Source organism: Talpa occidentalis, unplaced genomic scaffold (assembly GCF_014898055.3).
Source record: "Talpa occidentalis isolate TD23 unplaced genomic scaffold, MPIMG_talOcc4v2.1 talOcc4.4, whole genome shotgun sequence".
Lineage (NCBI taxonomy): Eukaryota > Metazoa > Chordata > Mammalia > Eulipotyphla > Talpidae > Talpa > Talpa occidentalis.
This window is the reverse complement of record NW_023604295.1, coordinates 83,785,126-83,805,969: the sequence shown is the minus strand read 5'-3', so window position 1 is coordinate 83,805,969 and position 20,844 is coordinate 83,785,126. Positions and strand designations below refer to the sequence as shown.

Sequence of the window (20,844 nt, the reverse complement as noted above, 5' to 3'; positions counted from 1 at the left end):
AGCATTTTAAATTGTATTTTAAATGATGTTTCTTAAACAGCAAAATCAATGACAGAAGCACATATAAAAAAGCAAAACATGGCAATAAATATACCACAAAAGATACATATTTATAGTGTGAGAGCTGAAACAGGAAGGCAGATTGCCACCTTATTTGACCTCAGTCTCATATCCTTCCATGCATGTCTGTGAAAATGAGGCAAGTGTTAATTTTAGTACTAAAGATGACTTCTGATGAATAGAAATTTCACAAATGCACAATCCATGAATAATGAGACTCAGCTGTATTTCTACACTTGAAATATTTTCAATGATTTAATATTGCTATAAGTAATTTTTATAATTAAGTGCATATTCTTAAAATTTCTTACATAATGGAATATTACTCAGCAATCAAAAAGATAAATGCATGCAATTTGCAGCAACATGAATGGAGCTGTGAGGGATCATGCACAGTGAAATAAGCCAGAAAGAAAAAGAAAAATAGTGGGCAGACTTGCTCATAGTAGGAATTTAGAAGACCAGGAAAATGACTAATTATAGTAAAGTAAAAATCAAAATCAACAAGGAACTATGAAGAAAAGACACACTACTGGGGGGCGGGGGAGTAGGGATTAGGGTCAAGATAAGGAGGGTGGGAATTGTATGGGGAATATAACCAAGATGAAAATGCATACATTGTGCAAAAATGAAAAATGATGTAAACATATATAAAATAAAATAAAAATGAAATAAAATTTTCTTAGAACATGAATTTTAAAAATTATTTGAATCATAGTGTAGAAAACTTGAAGATATTTTATTGGCACAGATGCAGATAAATTCATTTGGAATAACATGAAAATTAGAAGAATAATTTTGAACAAGTGAGATATAAAGATTGTAAATAATTATGACTCTGGAAATAAAATTTAAGGAATCCCAAAACATGGACAAATTTACATGTTTAGATTGCATATCTCTATTGATTCAAAGCAAATGGAGTTTTGTGTCCAAAAACATTCTTAGCAGAGACTATAAATCTTACTATTCTGCTTATTATGTTGTTTGCAAAGTAAAGGTGGAAATCTACACATTTTATTCATATGCAACTGAAGTAGTCACTTTGATGTCAGTAATGAAAAACCACAGCAATTTCCTCCTTTCCTCAATATTATTTGAACCATGACTGGAGAGCTATTGTTAAGTCATGTAATCTTAGTACAATATCCTTGAAGAAGTGGTCATGGGAGGATGCTAGCATGTTAATGACTATGGAAATGGAAAAAAAAAATTCCAATTATTAGAAAATAATTAATAGTAAGGGTAGAATATTATAAAGAGATAAATTTCCCAATTAGACACACCTGACTTGAAAGCCCATCACCACTACTGTGAAAGTGACTCATTAATGAACTTTCCTGAGCCTCATTTTGCTCCTAAATAGTTGGATATAGAATACAACAGTAACTGCTGCCATTACTTTTGGAGGAACATTATCTCCCTTAGAATACAATTGTGCCATGTATGAGTTTGTGAAAACTATTGTCTTCTTAAAATGCACCCTTCACATCTGTTTATAGGTTATGATGAAAGGATTACCCTGTATAAGCCATTTGCAAAAACATTATTTATTTATTTATTTATTTGATTTTTAGGTTTTATTCATTTATTCATACATACAAGAACCAGGGTAAAGGCCAGATGCACGGGAGGGTGAGATGATTCACCAGAGACAGAGCCGGGAACAGAACAGGCAGACTGACGAAATACACTGCTGAGAGGAGCAGAGGGCACAACAGGAGTGGTCTGCTTGACATGCGGGCCCCTCCTCGCCAGCCGGCCGGGATGGAACCAGAGCAGCAGAGGCTGTGGACAGCTTCACAGCGTGTCCCTCAACCGCCTGCGCCACCAGGGGCGGCCCAGCAAATACATTTTTTACACTAGATTGAACAGTATAACTAATGGTAAAAAGTTTTTGGAAACATTGTAAAGGCTGAAGTAACAAATTATATGCTTATTTTAATAGAACATAATTTACCATGGGCTACAGAAGGTAGCTAAAGAAGGTAGAATTTAGCCAATGTACAGGGGTGTCAAGTGATAGTTTAAATTCTCATACTACAGGGGACTGACTTTGGTGACGGTGCATGGGTGAATTGGTGAAGGAGATTCTATGGGACTACACCCTAGTGGGGGGAATAAAGGAAACATTGTTTCAAAATGAACAATGATGTAAAATATATATAAATTAAAAAATGAAAAAAACATAATGATCCATTAAAAATAATAAATTCTCAGACCTCCCTGGTGGTGCAGCAGGTTGAGTGCTGCACTGTGAAGCTGTCTGCAGCCTCTTCAGCACATGTTCAATTCCTGGCCAGCTAGGGATATACCCACATGGCATGGCAGAACTCTCCTGCCTCGTCCGCTGTTCCTCTCAGCAGTGTCTTTGATTTGTCTGCCTGTTCTGCTCCCCACTCCATCTCTGGTGAATTCTCTCACCCACCCATGCCTCTGACCTGTACCCCAGTGCTTGTAAAAATAAACAAAATCTTAAAAAATATAAATAAATTCTCATGCCAAACACAGTAACATGGACACTTAGAAGCAAGAAGCTTTGGAAACTTTTGTCATATTAAATTTAACTTTGTTTTATTAAATAGCTTATTAAATTTTGGGAAATATAAATATAAACCAAAATGAGTTCTATACTTAGCTTACAAGAATGTTTCATAAAGCCAGGCAAAGAAATCACTCTGGATTCAACAAAAATATTGCCTCTCACAATGGTTACTGTAAATGTTGACCTCAGAAGCTATTCCCTCTAAAATTAACATGTTTTCCTCTTCCCCCACGTAAATTTCACATGAATGTTGTTGCTTGGTGGATCTTAGTTTACATATAGCTCAAACTATTTAAATTGTAGGTAATTAAAATACATAAATTTAAAAAAATGGATTATTCACTTACATTAGTCCAGTAAACTTACTGTAGATACTCAGTAGGCAGAGGCAGCTAGTGGTAACTGTACTGAAGTGCAAAAATAAGCATATTTCCATCATCACAGACAGTGGTGTTTGTGATATAATTGGCTATATCTATCTATTGGAATCATTTTCTTTTTATAGTTTTCTACATTTTTTCCACATTTTGGGTCCGTGGAATATTATCTTTCTTGCGTCAAAGCTCTTATAGAAATCAGATTTATCTTATTGTAATTACAATTTCTCAACAATTCCTTTCCTTAGCTTTATCTCTGACACTATCTGATTTACTGTTACAAATCAAGGTATCTCACACTTTAATATTCTAGGCTGGATAATTTTGTTTTAGGAGACTTTTCTTTACACTGCAGGATCTTTAGCAACATCACTGAGCTCTACCCACTAGATTCCAGAAGCAGCCCGACATAAATTTTGATAACCTGAATTGTAATCTGGCATTGTCAGTAGCCCCTGGGGGAAAATGCATAACCCAATTGTAACAGGTTAGCATTTGTTTCACATTTTGTGTCAGACTTCTTTTTTTTCTTAGTCTTCCTTTTCCCTTCCTCCTCCTTCTCCTCCTCCTCTTTCTTCTTGTTTATTATTTATTAATTAGTATTTTTATGTCATTGTAGTCCCCAGAGTTCTCCCACCACATTACCAACTGTGAACCATCACCATATTACCTTTTGTAGCTTCCCTCCCCTGTTTTGACCCCTCTTTTTCCCTCCCCCTCACTTGCTGTATGCCTCATTTCTATGGTCAGCTTGCTAGTTTTGACTTTTTTTAACCTTTCAGTTAGTTTCTCTATATTCTACATATAAGTGAGTCCATCAAGTGTTTATCTTTTTCCTTATGACTAATTTTGTTAGGGGGAAAGGATGTCCTAATTTCAGCTAGCATAAACCCTTCCAGTTATGCCCATGTTGCTGCAAATGTCATGAGTTTATCATTATTTATTGCTAAGTAATATTCCATTGTATAAATATACCACCACTTTTTGATCCATTCATATACTTGGAGCATTTAGGTTGTTTTCAGATCTTGTTTTTTGTAAATAATGTTGCTATAAATATAGAAGTATAGGTTTCCTTTAGAATTAGTGTGTTTGTGTCATTTGGGTAGATTCCTAGGAGTGGATGCTGGATAATATGGTAGATCATGTTTTGTGTTCTGAGGAACCTCCACACATAGCTTTCCATAGTGGCTGGATCAGTTTTCATTTCCACCAGCAGTGCATGACTTTCTTGCCTTTGTTGTTTCTGGTTTATTTTTTGATGTGGGCCATTCTTACTGGAGTGCATTGGTATCTCACTGCAATTTTGATTTGCATTTCCTTGAAAACTAGTGATGTTGAATTTTCATATGCCTGTTGGTCATTTGAATTTCTTCTTTGAAGTGTTTTTTTTTTTTTTGTAGTGATTTTGCCTTTTTTTTTATTGGGTTGTTTGCTTTGTTTATGATGTGTTGTGTACATTCTTTGTAGATCTTTGATATCAGTCTCTTATCTGTGTATGTATGCTGTGCAAATACTATCTTCCATTCTATACAAGGAAAATATAAAACATTGTTAAAATAAATAGAATACACAAATATATACAAAGACACTCCCTACTCATATATAGGGAGAGTCAATGTTTTCATGTTCTATCTTATTCAAAGTAATCTACAGATTCAGTGCAAATCAATAAAAATTTGATTCTTAAAGAGTCAAAGAATCAAAGAATCAAAGCATTCTTCAAAGAAATAGAACTTACTGAAATTTATATGGAACTACAAAAAATAGCCACTCTGTTTTAACTATAAATAGAAAAAATGGAGACCTCACCCTTCTGGACTTCAAACTGTACCAAAAATTCATAATAATTACAAAATTGTGGTACTGGTATGAAAACAGATACACAGATAATGGAATGGAATTGAAAGCCAAGAAATAATGCCACACGTTTAAGGAGAATTAATCTACAACAAAAAAGTAAAGTTTATACCCTAAAACAAGGAAAGCCTCTTCACTAATTTGTGCTGGGAAAATTGGATGGGCACATGTAAAGGAATGCAATCAGACTATTATCTCACACCATAGTAAAAATCAGCTCAAAATGGATAAAAAGTTTGAATTTAAAGACTGGAATCATAAAATCCATAGAAGAAAATTTAAGCAAAAAAAAAAAAATCCATTACATAACTTCAGACTCATCTCCCTTAACAAGGAAAACAAAGGAGAAAATAAACAACCAGATCTATATCAAATGAAAAAGCTTCCACATAGTGAAGAGACAGTGATCATAAGAAAGTGACATCCTGCTAAATGGAAAAAAAAAAATTTGCACACCATGCATCTGACATAGAAGATATACAAAGCACTTACAGAGCTCAACAAAAATAATACCAGCAACCAAATCAAAATATGGGCAGAAGAACTAAATGGTGGTTATCCAAAGAAGATGTGCAGATGGCTAACAGACATACCAAAAATAAAAATACTCAGCATCACTTATCATGAGGCAATGCAAATCAAAACCACAATGAGATACTACCTCACAGTTGTAGAATGGTCTATATTGGAAAATCCAGGCACAACTAGTACTGGTGAAGGTGTATAGACAATGGAACCCTATTATACTGTTGGTGAGAATATAGTAGGGTTCAGCCCCTATGGAAAGATGTGTGGAGATTTCTCTGAGGACTTAAATGGATCTACCATATGACCTAACAATTCCACTCCCAGTTATCTACCCAAAGAGCTCAAAACACTAATTTGAAAACTAACCTGCCCTTGTATATTTATAGCAATACAATTCACAATAGTCAATATTTGGAGATAACCTAATTGTCCCCGGATATACGAGTGGATAAGAAGATGAGGTATATATCACAAATGGGACACTACTCAATGATCAAAATAATAAACTCATGTCTTTGCAACAACATGGATGGAACAAAAAGGGATTAAGTAAAATGAGCTAGATTGAGAAGTGAGCTACAAGGAGAAAGAAAAATACCAGATTATTTCACTTATATGAGGTAGCTAGAAGAACCAAACCAATTATCAGACAAAACAAATTATGAGACTGGCCCTTGAAAAGAGACCACAGATATGAGAAATTTGCAAGGGGAAATGGAGGGTGTGGGAGATGGTGAAAGTAGAAAATAGGGGAGCAGGTGAGCACAGTGGAATATGGTGGAGGATTATGGGAGTTTGGTGGCGGGATAACTATGGTGGTCACACCTGAGGGTAGAAATCCTATATTGTGGAAAAAAAAAATAAATAAGCAAAGATATTTAAAAAATAAAAAAAAATCAAAGAAGAAATCAAAACTTGTATCATACAGTAAAAACAGTAAGAACAAGGACATCTACAGCTATACAGGCCCACATCAAGAAATAAGAAAGAGGACCTCCCCAGTGGCAGAGCAGGTTGAGCACAGCACTGTGAAGCTCTCTGCAGCCTCTGCAGTGTGAGTTCGATTCCCAGCCGGCCAGGGAGAAACCCACATGGCGCAGCAGACCTCTCCTGTCTCACCCACTTCTCCCCTCAGCAGTGTATTTAGGTCCATCTGCCTGTTCTGCTCCACACTCTGTCTCTGGTGAATCCCCTCACCCTCCCGCGCCTCTGGCCTGTACTCCAATTCTTGTATAATAATAAATAAATAAACAAACAAACAAACAAACAAATAAATAAATAAATCTTAAAAAAAAAGAAACAAGAACGTGCTCAGATAAACATCTCTCATTTCAAGAAATTAGAAATATAAGAACAAACAGATCCAACATCCATAGAATAGCGAAAATAATAAAATAAGGCATAGATAAATTAAATAGAAATAAAAAAATTACAAAATGCTAATAAAATAAAAAATGGATGTTTAAAAAAATAAATGAAATAGATCAACCTCTATCTTTGAAAATAAATGAATCAAGCAATAGTGTTAATTAGTCACATTGATAGCAATATGTAAATATTAATTGCAATATATAACATATTATAAAATATCAATTCAATTATACTCAATATTTTATAAGGATATGCAGTTGTTATGTTATCTGGATATGCAGTTGTTATGCTCTGCATCCTTGTGTCATTTGTATCTTGTATATGTTTTTTTAAGATGTATTTATTTATGCATACAAGAACTGGGGTGTAGGCCAGAGGTGCAGTGGGGGTGCTAAGAGGATTCACCAGAGATACAGTGAGGAGCAGAACAGGTGGATTGACTGAAATACACTGCTGAAGGGAGCAAGACAAGAGAGATCTGCTGCACCATGTGGGTCAGCTCCTTGGCCAGGGATTAAACTCATGCTGCGGTAGCTGTGGATAGCTTCATAGTGCTTACGCTTACCCCCCACCAGGAGGCCCCTTCTTGTATACCTTAACTTCATTTGATACACAAAAATCATTTATATTATGTAATATTAGTAATATCAACAGTATATTCATATATATACATTTATATTATATATGATTTTATACAATTTGGTAATATTTTTTATTGAGCCAACATTGAATGATAACATGGATTATAAGTTAAAATATTGAGAATATTCCTTATAAATTGAATATCTTTTTGGAAGGTTGGCTATAAGTTTATTCACTAAAAAAAATCTCACTCTCGAAGAGGCTAACATGAAACATGTCAATCTCCTGGGGAATAATTGTCACTTTACTAATGTGTTATCTAGAAGTAGATTTTCAAACTACACATTAACTTATACAAAACTTGTCTAAGTATTTCAATTTAAGTAACATCATTTTCAAACTTATAAGTTGTCATTAAGAGTTGCATATTTGGAAATTTTCCATAGAAATGTGAAACTAATACAACTAAAGATTTATTTTAGGCTTAATCATCTACTTGATTTCATATAATAAAAAAAAAATTAAAAATGTTTATTTACTGATATCAACAAGTGATTTACAGAATATCAGCTAATATTAGTTAATGCTATCCATATATAACCACTAACGTGTAGTTTCAGCAAGTGCACACATATACAAGGATATACAAGTTTATATAAAAATTGTGTGTGCGTGACACACATCCAAAATGTGAAAAGGTCTCTCTAAGTAGTCAAAGGGAAAAAAATTCCATATTTACATATGTTCAATTTAGGAAAGCTGTCTTCTCTTCGTGATTTTCATGCAGTCATCTGCTCTGGTATGGCAGCTAGTTCTCCTGGCTTCATATGTTTTTTTTACCCATTTTACACATTAAGTTAACTTATTTTGTATTCTCTGTCTTTAGTTAATACTCCATGATACTATTAATTATATGTTATATGCTTTACTGTTAATTTTCCATGTGTACATATATATATACATACTTACATACAAACACACCCACACATTCACTGACATTAACTAATTAGCCACTTTATCCTGTAGAAATACAGAATCCTTTCTCTTATTCTCACTTGCACCAAACAAATTAGATTTTCCTCCCACTACTTATAATAAACAATTCTAATTACATGGCACAAGAATGAATTTTAAATGGTCAAATTCAATTTTCAGTCATTATGTCTTACCATATTTTAATTTTCTTTTCTCACTGGAAGCTGCTTTTTCAACTCCTTTCAGTGGTTTATCTTTGTCTTCCTGACCTGATATATTGGAGTTTCTACTTCCACCCAATCCTTAAGCAATAACATCCCCATAAGTTTAGAAAAAATCAATATGCTTATATTCTCTAAATTTTTATTTTCAGCTTAGATCTCACTCCTGAACATTTCAATCATGCTTCAAAGTACCTAAATAATACAGGCATCCCTATCCTTGGCATTGAACTTACCAAGCCAATCAATATAACATCCATTATGAGCCAGCTCCATTATGTGGAAATTCATACTATTTTTACTTTTTTATGCAATCTGATGAATAAGTCAACTTAGATTTAAAATTCATAAAGGAATATTTAGTATACCAAGAATTGCTATGTATTAATACTTTTTAATTTTTTTTTATTTGTCAAAGTTATTTTGTTTTTATCTTAATTCAAGTAAAATGTATTTGTGATCACAGCCATAAATAATATTAATGCATTTTAAAATGAGTAGCAACATGCCAGGAAGAGCATAGTTTTTCATGTGAGAGAAGCTTAATAGGTGCTAGACAAATGAAGATGAAGAATTAATTGCATCAAATATGACATTTTGCTTTTAAGGGGATTTTTTTTTAATAATAAATTTTATTGTTATATTCCCCATACAATTGCAGCCCCCCCATTCTGACCCCAATCCCTCCCCTCCTGCCCCCGCCCCCTAAAAGTGTCTCTGGTTCATAGTTTTTTGTTGATTTTGATTTTCACTTTCTTATAGTTATTCATTTTCCTGGTCCCTTATTTAAGTTTTCTAGATTCCTGCTATGAGTGAGACCATCCGGTATTTTTCTTTTTCTTTTTGGCTTATTTCGCTGAACATGATCCCTTCCAGCGCCATCCATGTTGCTGCAAATTGCATGTGTTTATCTTTTTTGAATGCTGAGTAATATTCCATGGTATATATGTACCACATCTTCTTGATCCAGTCATCTATTTTTGGGCATTTGGGTTGTTTCCAAAGCTTAGCTATTGTAAACAGTGCTGCTATAAACATAGGGGTGCAGGTGTTCTTTGGAATTGATGTTTCTGTGTCCTTTGGGTAAATACCTAGGAGTGGAATTGCTGGATCATATGGAAGCTCTATGTTTAGTAGGTCCAGAAATCTCCACACAGCTTTCCACAGTGGTTGGACCAGTTTGCACTCCCACCAACAGTGCAGAAGAGTTCCTTTTTCTCCACACCCTCGCCAACATTTGTTGTTGCTAGTTTTTTTAATATGTGCCATTCTCACTGGTGTAAGATGGTATCTCATGGTAGTTTTGATTTGCATTTCCCTGATGACAAGTGATGTTGAACATTTTTTCATATGCCTGTTGGCCATTTGCATTTCCTCTTCAGAGAAGTTTCTTTTTAGCTCTTCTGCCCATTTTTGACTGGATTATTTTCTTTGTTGTTGTTGAGTCTCATCAGCTCTTTGCAGATTTTTGTGATCAGTCCTTCATCATTAGTGTTGGGTGCAAAAATGTTCTCCCAGTTGGTGGGGTTTCTCTTTGTTTTTGTTATTGTCTCTTTTGCTGTGCAGAAGCTCTTTAATTTGATGTAGTCCCAGCTGTTTATCTTTGCCTTCACTATCACTGCTTTGGGTGATGTGTCTGTAAAGATGTCTTTGATGTGCAAATCACATAGTGTTTCACCTATATTTCCTTCTATATATTTTATGGTTTCAGGTCTTATGTCTAGTTCTTTAATCCATTTTGAGTTGTTTTTTGTGTATGGTGTGAGGTAGTGGTCAAGCTTCATTCTTTTGCATGTAGCGACCCAGTTTTCCCAGCCCCATTTATTGAACAAACTTTCTTTACTCCAATGCATAGTCTTTGCTCCTTTGTCAAAGATTAGTTGACCATAAATCTGTTGGTTTATTTCTGGATTTTCTATTCGATTCCATTGGTCTGTATGTCTGTTCTTGTTCCAATACCATGCAGTTTTGATGATTATGGCTTTGTAGTATAGTTTGAAGTCTGGAAGTGTGATGCCTCCATTCCCTTCTTTTTTTTTCAGGAGAGCTTTGGCTATTCGGGGTTTTTTGTGATTCCATATGAATTTCATCAATAATTGTTCTATTTCTTTGAAGAATGACATTGAAATTTTGATTGGAATAGCATTGAATCTGTATATTGCTTTTGGAAGGATGGCCATTTTAATAATGTTTATTCTTCCAATCCATGAGCAGGGGATATCTTTCCATTTCTTTGTGTCTTCTTCTATTTCTTTTAACAGTGTTTTATACTTTTCTTTGTATAGGTCCTTTACCTCTTTTGTTAGATTTATTCCCAATATTTGATTTTTTTTGTTTCAATAACAAAAGGGATAGTTTTTTTGATTTCTTCTTCTTCAGATTTATTGTTTGTGTATAGGAAGGCTACTGACTTTTGCGTGTTGATTTTGTATCCTGCCACTTTACTGAACTCATTGATGAGTTGAATTAGTTTTTCTGTGGAGTTTTTGGGGTTCTCTATGTATAATATATCATCTGCAAATAGTGATAGTTTGACTTCTTCTTTTCCTATTTGGATTCCTTGGATGTCTTTCTCTTGTCTTATTGCTCTGGCTAGGACTTCCAGTATTATATTGAAAAGCAGTGGTGAGAGTGGACATCCTTGTCTTGTTCCAGATCTTAATGGAATTGCTTTCAGCTTTTCACCACTGAGAATGATACTGGCTGTTGCCTTGTCATATATGGCCTTTATGATGTTGAGGTACGTTCCTTGTATCCCAAGAATTTCAAGGGCTTTTATCATGAATGGGTGTTGCACTTTGTCGAAAGCTTTCTCAGCATCTATTGATATTATCATATGGTTTTTATATTTCTTTTTGTTGATGTGTTGGATAACGTTGATTGATTTTCGGATGTTAAACCATCCTTGTGTCCCTGGAATGAATCCTACTTGGTCGTGGTGAATTATCTTATGGATACATTGTTTGATTCTGATAGCTAAAATTTTATTGAGGATTTTTGCATCAGTGTTCATTAGGGAGATTGGCCTGTAGTTTTCCTTTTTTGTGTTGTCCTTGTTCGGTTTTGGTATTGGTGTAATGTTGGCTTCATAGAACGTGTTTGGTATTGTCCCTTCCTTCTCAATTGTTTGGAAGAGTTTGTGAAGGATAGGCACTAATTTGTCTCTGAATGTTGGGTAGAATTCATTTGTAAATCCATCAGGTCCTGGGCTTTTGTTTTTGGGGAGGTTTTTGATTACCATTTCAATTTCGCTGCTTGTAATTGGTCTGTTTAGGTGTTCTATTTCTTCTTTATCTAGCTTTGGGTGATTATAGAGTTGTAGGAATTTGTCCATCTCCTCTAGATTGTTAAACTTGTTTCCATATAACTGTTCATAGTAGTTACTGATTATTCTTTTGATTTCTGCTGTGTCCGTTGTGATTTCTCCTCTTTCATTGATGATCCTGTTTATTTGTGCTTTCTCCCTTTTTTCCTTTGTGAGGCTGGCTAGGGGTTTGTCTATTTTATTGATTTTTTCAAAGAACCAGCTCTTGGTTTCATTGATCTTTTGGATTGTTTTTTTAGTATCAATTTCATTTATTTCTGCTTTGGTTTTTATTATTTCTTTTCTTCTACTGGTTTTGGGGTTTTTTTTGTTGTTCTTTTCTAGATCTTTGAGCTTCGAGATTAGGTTGTTTCTTTGAGTTCTTTCTTGTTTCTTGATGTGAGCTTCTATTGCTATATATTTTCCTCTTATTACTGCTTTTGCTGCATCCCATACATTTAGGATATTGGTGTCCTCCTTGTTGTTCAATTCAAAGAATTTTTTAATTTCTTCTTTGATCTCCTCATTAGTCCAGTGGTCTTCCAGTAGTGTGGTTTTTAATCTCCATGAGGTAGGAAAGTTCCTTGCCTTCTTTTTATGGTTTATTACTAGTTTGATGCCTTCATGGTCAGAAAAGATGGTTGATATGATTTCAATCTTGGTGTATCTGTTGTTTGTCTTGTGCCCCAGTATGTGATCGATCCTGGAGAATGATCCGTGTGCGCTTGAGAAAAATGTGTACTCCATTTTTTTGGGGTTTAGTGTTCTATAGATGTCTGTTAAGCCCAATTGCTCTAGGTCCTTATTTAGAGCTTTGGTTTCTTTACATATTTTTTGCCTTGTTGATCTATCCATTGTTGATAGTGGTGTGTTGAAGTCTCCCACTACATATGTGTTCTCTCTGATGTCTGTTTTCAGAGAGGACAACAGTTGTCTGATATATTTTGGTGCTCCTTTGTTTGGTGAGTATATGTTAATGAGTGTTATTTCTTCTTGAAGTATTGTCCCCTTGATCATAATGTAGTGACCATTGGGGTCTCTTTTTATCTTTTTGAGTTTGAAATCTGTTTTATCTGATATAAGTATAGCTGTTCCTGCTTTCTTTTTTGGTCCATTTGCTTGTAGGATTGTTTTCCATCCTTTAACTTTGAGCCTATTTTTATCTTTTGTAGCTAAATGTGTTTCCTGGAGACAGCAAAAGGTTGGGTTTTGTTTCTTAATCCAGGCTGCAACTCTGTGTCTTTTTATTGAAGAGTTTAGTCCATTTACATTTAGAGTTAATATTGATATGTTAACATCTGTATTTGCCATTGTGTTTGTCTTTCCTTTGATTTTATTTATTTATTCTTTTAATAACTTTTTTTTTTTGGCTTTCTTTCGTTGTTATTCTTCCCTCTGAGGTTCTGGCTTTAGGACTCCTTGTAGTATTTTTTGGAGTGGGGGTTTAGTTGTAATGAAATTCCGGAGTTTCTGTTTGTCTGGGAAGGTCCATATTCTTTCTTCAAAGAGGAAGGAGAGCTTTGCGGGATAGAGTATTCTTGGTTGGCATCTGTTTTCTTGGAGTCTGTTGACTATGTCCCTCCACTCTCTCCTTGCCCGTAGTGTTTCTTCGGAGAAGTCTGATGTCAGCCTGATTGGCTTTCCTTTGAATGTTATCTGTTTCTTCCCTCTTGCCAGCTTCATTATTTTTTCCTTGTGCTGGATTCTTGGGAGTTTTACTACTATGTGTCTTGCTGTATTTTTCCTTTTGTTGTGGAAGTTTGGTGTTCTTCTTGCTTCTTGTATATCATTTTTCAGCTCCTTCTTCACATTTGGGAAATTCTCTTCAATTATCTCTTTGAATATTTTCTCTGTTCCTACTTCTCTCTCCTCTCCTTCTGGTATTCCTATAACTCTTATATTTCCTTTCCTCATGGAGTCAGATAGTTCCCGAAGTCTTTCTTCGTTCTTTTTCCTTCGTACTTCTCTTTCCTTTTCTGTTTTGGTTCTTTTTATTTCTGTGTCTTCAAGCGTACCTATTCGTTCTTCCATTTCATCTATTCTGCTTTCATTGCTTTTCCCAGAATTCTTTAGTTCTTCCATTAATTCTTTGATCTCCTGCATTTCTTTTACTTCCCTCTTTAGGGACTCAATTTCATTCTTCTGATCGTTGATTATTTTTCCCTTATCATTGTTTTCCTTTATGACTTCTGTCAGTTTTTTAATCACAGCAATTTTAAATTCTCTTTCTGGAAGGCTCAGAAGTTCTTCCAAGTTACTGTCGTTGCAATCTGGGGGCTGGTTTTCTTTTTGTGGTGTGCTTTTTCCCTGGGGAGTTGCTAGGTAGCGTGTGGTTCTTCTCCTCCCTACTGTCTGTTTTCTAATTTGCCGTATGCGTTGGGACACTGTGTTGTTGGGACTGGCCGGCATCTTGGATGAGCTTCTCTGCTCCCCTCTGGTTCCTCCAAGAGTCATCTGTCAGTTTCAAGCAGTCTTTACTGGAGAAAGGTCTAAGGGGATTTTTTTTGATGAATTTCTCAGGGCATATTTGTCAACAAAACATTTTCCAACTTGACTAGACTTAACTTTCTCATTATTCAGGCCCCTTCCGGACACAAAGATAAATCTCAACAAGACGTCTTGTTCCGGGTCTTTGCCTTTTCTGCATGGCCTCAACAGCAGCAAAACCGGGAGCAGTTTCAGTCAATCACTTGGCTACTTGCAAAGCCTCCGAACTCTTCCTCTCTGAGATTGGCTACCAAAAGCCTTCACCTTCAGAGGCACACAAGAGCCTTCTACTTTTTAATTTTTTAAAATATTTATTTATTTATACAAGAACTGGGGTATAGGGAAGAGGCGCAGGAGGGTAAGAGAATTCACTAGAGACAGAGTGGGGAGCAGAACAGGCAGACAGACCAAAGATACTGCTGAGGGTAGCAGCAGGCGAGGCAGTCTGCCGCGCCATGTGTGTTTCTCCCTGGCAGGCCAGGAATCGAACCCATGCTACAGAGGTTGCGGACAGCTTCACAGTTTGGTGCTCAACCCGCAGTACCACTGGGGAGGCCCTACTGTATTTTTTTAAATAAAGATTGGCTTGTGTTGCCAAAAAAGTACCTAACTAATACTTTAACTTGCATGTAAAGCAGACATATCACACTTATTTGTCCAAAATTAAACTCATAATTCTCAGCCTGGCATCAAATATTTAATCTCAGTCTTTATAAGTTTATAAATGGCAACTCCATTAATTTTAATTGCTTTAGAAAAATATTAACTGCATTTTATTTACTTATTTTTATTGAAGTATTGAATTATAATACTGTAAATGATTAGTACTGATTTATAATACTGTATATGATTAGTAGGTATAGGATCATACCTCATCAGATGTATGTAACCACACCACATCTATCATCAAGGCACCCCTATTCCTCCACCATAGTCCAATGTACCAGTCTAATATACCATCATTGTCCAATGTACCACCATAGTCCAAAACTTCCACCATCCCCCTCCCCACTGGTACCATCAATTTTAAAATCAGATTCCCAGAGTTTGGTTTTAGTTAGGTGTTTCCTGACTCTTTGTTTTGTCTCTCTATATCCCATACCTGAGGGAAACCATCCAATGTTTGTCTTTTTTCCTTCTGATATATTTCACTTAACATAGCCTCCTCCAGTTCTGAGCGGTTTTAGGTTCATAGCAAAATTGGGCAGAATTTACATACTGTTTCCACATACCCCCTTATCACCATGTATGCCTAACTGCTTCCAATGTCATATCCTGTATCAGAATTTTTCTTTGGTTATTATCAGTGAAACTACACTGAATGCTATAACCCCAAGTCCATTGCTTACGTTAGTGTTCACTTCTGATATGATTCTATCAGTTTTGAGAAATAGTTCTTTCTATTGCTGTTTCATATTGGGGAATCACAAATATCTTTTGTTTCTTATTCCAAAAATATGCAGACTTTAAGGCTCCTTTCAATTTTCTCTGCATCTTTGGATTATTGAAATAGTCTCTTATCTAAATAGTTTGCTGTTTATTTATTTTTTAAAGATTTTCATTTATTTTCTGCACAGATCTGATAAACAGTTTGCCTCAGGGCCTCCCTGGTGGCCTAGGGGTTAAGTCACAGCACTGTCACCACCATGGCTTGAATTTCATTCCCAGCCAGGGATAAAACACCTGCATGGCACAGCATACAGATCCCCCTGCTCTGCTCCTCACTCTGTCTCTGGCTCATCTCTCACCCTGCCCCCATACCTTTGGTCTACACTCCAGTTTTTCAAGGCAAAAATAAAATAAAAAAAGTAATTATAATTAATAGTTTGTCTTGACTCCACCAATCTATGCTGCATAGAGTGCCAGTGAGTTCTTTTAAAATCTTTTATTCTTTCCACATCTGTTTCCCTGTCATCCTGTAACATCTTCCACTTGTTCACTTATGTTTATCTATACTGGTCTTCATAATGTTTCTAAAACACATCAAATATGTGCATATCACATGGCACTTTGAACTTCATGACATCTTTGCCTGGGTTTTTATTCTTCCCAGTTATCAGCTGAGCTTAAACCACAACTCCATTCTGATCTTCTCAAAATTCACATCCTGGGCCTCCACTGGTGGTGCAGGAGGATTGAGAGCAGCGCTGTGAAGCTGTCCCCAGCCTCTGCAGCTCTGATTCATTCTCAGCAGGCCAGCGAGGGTCCCACATGGCACAACAGACCTCTCCTGTCGCACCCACTGCTCCCCTCAGCAGTGTATTTCATCAGTCTGCCTGTTCTGTTCCCTGCTCTGTCTCGGTGAATCCTCTCACCCACCTGCGCATCTTGCCTGTACCCCAGTTCTTGTATAAATAAATAAAAAAATATTTAAAAAGAAAAACAAAACAGGGCCTCCCTGGTGGTGCAGCAGTTGAGCGCTGGGTTGCGAAGCTGCCCACAGCCTCTGCAGTGCCGGTTCAATCCCCGGCCACAGGGCGAGGGTCCCACAGGGCACGCAGACCTCTCCTGCTGCCCGCTGCTCCCCTCAGCAATGTACTTTGGCTCTTTTGCCTGCTATGCTCCCCGCTCTGGCTCTGGTGAATTCTCTCACCCTCCCGTGCTTCTGACTGTACGCAATGATTCTATAAATAAATGAATGAATGAATGAATGAATGAATGAATGAATGAATAAATAAATCTTAAAAAAAAAAAAGAAAAAGAAAACAGAATTCACATCCTAAAGTGTAAAACCTGTGGTGAACTATTAAAATGAAGTTTGCCCTGCATTATTATCATTATTGGTCTCTCTCTCTCTCTCAGCTATCATCATCTTTATTTATCCTACTAGAAACTAATATCCATGAAATGAAGGTATTTATTTGAATTATTCAACAAGATATCAATGTGCTAAAATCATGCCTGGATTCTGGTCATGATATAGTTTTGAATAATTTTCATAATTGGCATGTAGATTAAATATCAAGAATTCTTATGGAACATGAATAAATGTGAATCTTTTGTGGAAAGATAAATGGGAGAAATACTAAAAGAAAAACACTTTAGATAAAAAATATCTATGATTTTGAATAATTTATAGGCAAAACAATCAATTTGCCACGGAAAATGAAGTCAACATCATTTGCCTTCAAGAATGTAAATTAAAAGCACAATGAGATGCAATAAACATCCACTGGAATCAATAAATTTAAAATACATACTATATCAAATACCTACAAAACTTTTATGAAGGTCCTCCCTGGTGGCGCAGAGATTGAGTGCTGGGTTGCGAAGCTGCCCGCAGCCTCTGCAGCGCCGGTTCGATCCCTGGCCACCGGGTGAGGGTCCCACAGGGCACGCAGACCTATCCTGCTGCCCGCTACTCCCCTCAGCAGTGTACTTTGTCAGTCTGCCTGTTCTGTTCCCGCTCTAGATCTGGTGAATTCTCTCACCCTCCCGCGCTTGTGACTGTACCTAGTGCTTGTATGAATAAATAAATAAATCTTAAAAAAAAACTTTATGCAAATGAAATTCTCATATGTAATTGGTGGGCAAGTAAATGGACATAACCACATAAAATGTTTCATGGTTTCTTACAAAGTTAAATGCACATCAGATTTTCAAAATACTAAGCATCCGTATTGGAGAAATGATATGTCTACATCTCAACACAAATATCTGTATACAAATTTCCACAACTATATCGTAAATAACTCCAGGAACTAGAAACAACCCAAATGCCTACATGCAAGTAAATGCTATATGCATTTTGTGCTATATGCATAAAATATATTATTGTGCTATATGCATAAAATATAAGTCTACTCAACAATAAAATTAAAGGTATACATGATGCATGTAACAACATAGTGGATCTCAAAAACGTTACACTGAGCAGAAGAAACCAGACACAAAATAGAGCATAACTCTACCTCAGGAAATTTAACAGCAGGTGAAACAAATATTCAATGAACAAATTTAAGAGCAGGTGAAACAAATACTCAATTCAATATTCAAACAAATATTCAAACTGTTTTTTGCCAGTACCAGAAGTGAGGGAGACTGACTAAAATGAGACACACCAGAATATATAAGGGTGATGAAAATATTCTATTCTTGATTGTGGTGGTGGTTATACAAACTTCTGCATTATTCACTGTGCCTCACTATATGAACAATCAGCATTTTATTGTGATTAAATATACCTGAGCAAAGTAATTTTAATAAATTAAAAAATATTTAAGTATATGAAGTACATGTAAGAGAAAATTTTGGTAAAATACTTTTAAATTATTTTAAAGATTCATTTGATTATATTTTGATTAAAGTTTATTTTTTTATTTTTCATAGTTTTTAAAGATTTACTTATTTATGCATAGAAGGACTTGTGTATAGGCCAGCGGTGTGAGGGGTGAAAGAGTTCACCAGATACAGAGTGGGGAGCAGAACAGGCAGATAGACTGAAAACACTGCTGAGGGGAGCAGTGGGAGAGACAGGAGAGGTCTGCTGCATCCTGTGGGTCACCTCCCTGGCCAGGGATCATGAATTATCATGCTGGAGTGGCTGGCAATAATTTCATTTTACTGAGACTTAACCCCTGGTGCCACCAGGGAGGCCCTGACAATGACTATTACAAAAGATATTGAGGATCTAAAAATAAATCACTCCTTTATTTGGTGACATAGTTTGAAAACTTCATGTATTATAAAATATGAACATTAATGATTTCCTCTGTGGGTTATCAGTCAAAAAGTACATTGCATTTACATATGAAAGTAATTACATTCATTCTTACTTTAAATGCAATTATAAATGTTTTCATATAGCTAGATACATAACCAAAAAAGTAGATTCAAGGCATAATGCCATCAGTTAATTCACTTGTAACATGTTTTTCTTATTTTTAACCATGCAGGGAAAACCTGAGAAAGGAAGTCAAATTATACATTCTGGTATTTTCCTCAGAAATTTCCCTAAATACTTAGCAAAAATTATGTATTCTGTAATCAACTGTTAGTAGCTTTACTTCTATGCTTCTGGGCAGAATATCTTTGCTTAGATTTTCATTTACTAGTAATGAAAAAAAAAACTATGAGTAATAAACAGATTTAAAATGAACCGCAAAATTGCAAATGACAGTAAGGTTTTTACAGTTGTCAATGATAATTCATGAGCATTTTGTAAATATACTTATTGTTGTTTTAGGTTTTGCATTCTTTTACTTGTGTGATATGAACTAGCCATATTTAACATCACAATTATTCACATGTCACCTTTCACTATAAACACTAAGGACAAAGGAATCTGAACAAATAGACAAGGGTCCTTAAATTCAGGTAGCATGTGTTCAAATGATGTAAGATAAAATATAAACAAAAATGCATATATAATGTCAAAAGTAAAACATTCTTCTTACATTAAATTCATCATATTCCTACCAGTGTCCAATCTGAAAGAACAATATGACCACTCACCTCATTGAATTCCCAATAACTAATGTGCATATGGGGATAATTTTCAAACCTAATTGCACAAGTAAATGCTGTATGTCAGCTAGAAAACTTACTGCAGCACGAGGTCCATCCCCAGCTAGGGAGCTACTCACATGGTACAGCAGACCTCTCCTGACTCACCTGCTGCTCCCCTCAACAGTGTATTTCAGTCAATCCTCCTGTTCTGTTCCCCACACTTCTGGCCTATAATACCTCACCTCATGTATGCATAAATAAATAAATCTTTAAAAAATAAATTAAAATAATACTAACTACACTTCCCTTAAATATTATGATGATTTGCCCATTCCCCACTAATTGTCCTGGTTCTATCTCCTTAATGCCTTACCAAACTTTTTTTTCTTTCAGAGAAACTCATTATCACACTACAAGACTCATTTGGGAAATCATCTGCTTCAGGAAGATTTTCATGAATCTTTAGATAGAACTAAACCTCTTCTACTATGTTTATGTATGGGACAGAATTCCAATTCCTTGGATCCAAGTCTTATTTACATATTTCCAGAAAAAATATTCTTCTATAAAAGTATTCCATGCATATTGTCAGAGTTTCAAGGAAATGGTTCATAGTGGCAATCCTTTATATGCTTCATTTATGCATGTGGACATTTATTTGCTAGCTCCAATTCTGTGTCCCAGCATATAAGTAAGAAGGGTGTGAGTTCAAGTATATGGTGACATTCCTCCAAACTGACAAGACTGAAAGGATTCCAGGGAAAGTTGGATCAAGATTATCAAAACTGACCCAGCTATAGAAGATTTTAAAAATGATGCATAAAAAGATTAATAAAACAAAATACCCTATATAAAATCTTGCCAGCTGAATTGTTACCGTAGAGTCTGTGGCATGCCAATGAATGCTTCAGTTCAAGCGAGCAGCAAGATGTCCATTCATAGAAGGAGAATAGCTGTGGTCAGAATTTAGTGAACCTGAGAGAGTCTGGCTGTCATGGATGTTATCAGGAATATGTCAAATGTGCAGTATAGATAAAAAAAAATACAAATGTGGAAAAATAAGAAGAAAATAGGAGAAGAAATTAA

At 35.5% G+C, this 20,844-nt stretch overlaps 1 long non-coding RNA gene across 1 annotated transcript in view; it reads left to right on the top strand.

Moving 5' to 3' along the window:
• The window catches only part of LOC129146683 (uncharacterized), a 33,285-nt gene extending 12,690 nt beyond the window's left edge, over window positions 1–20,595 (top strand). The window contains exon 3 of the long non-coding RNA XR_008553711.1: window positions 20,152–20,595. This is a non-coding gene — a long non-coding RNA (uncharacterized LOC129146683). The remainder of the gene's footprint in view (window positions 1–20,151) is intronic.
• The last annotated feature ends 249 nt before the right edge of the window (window positions 20,596–20,844 follow it).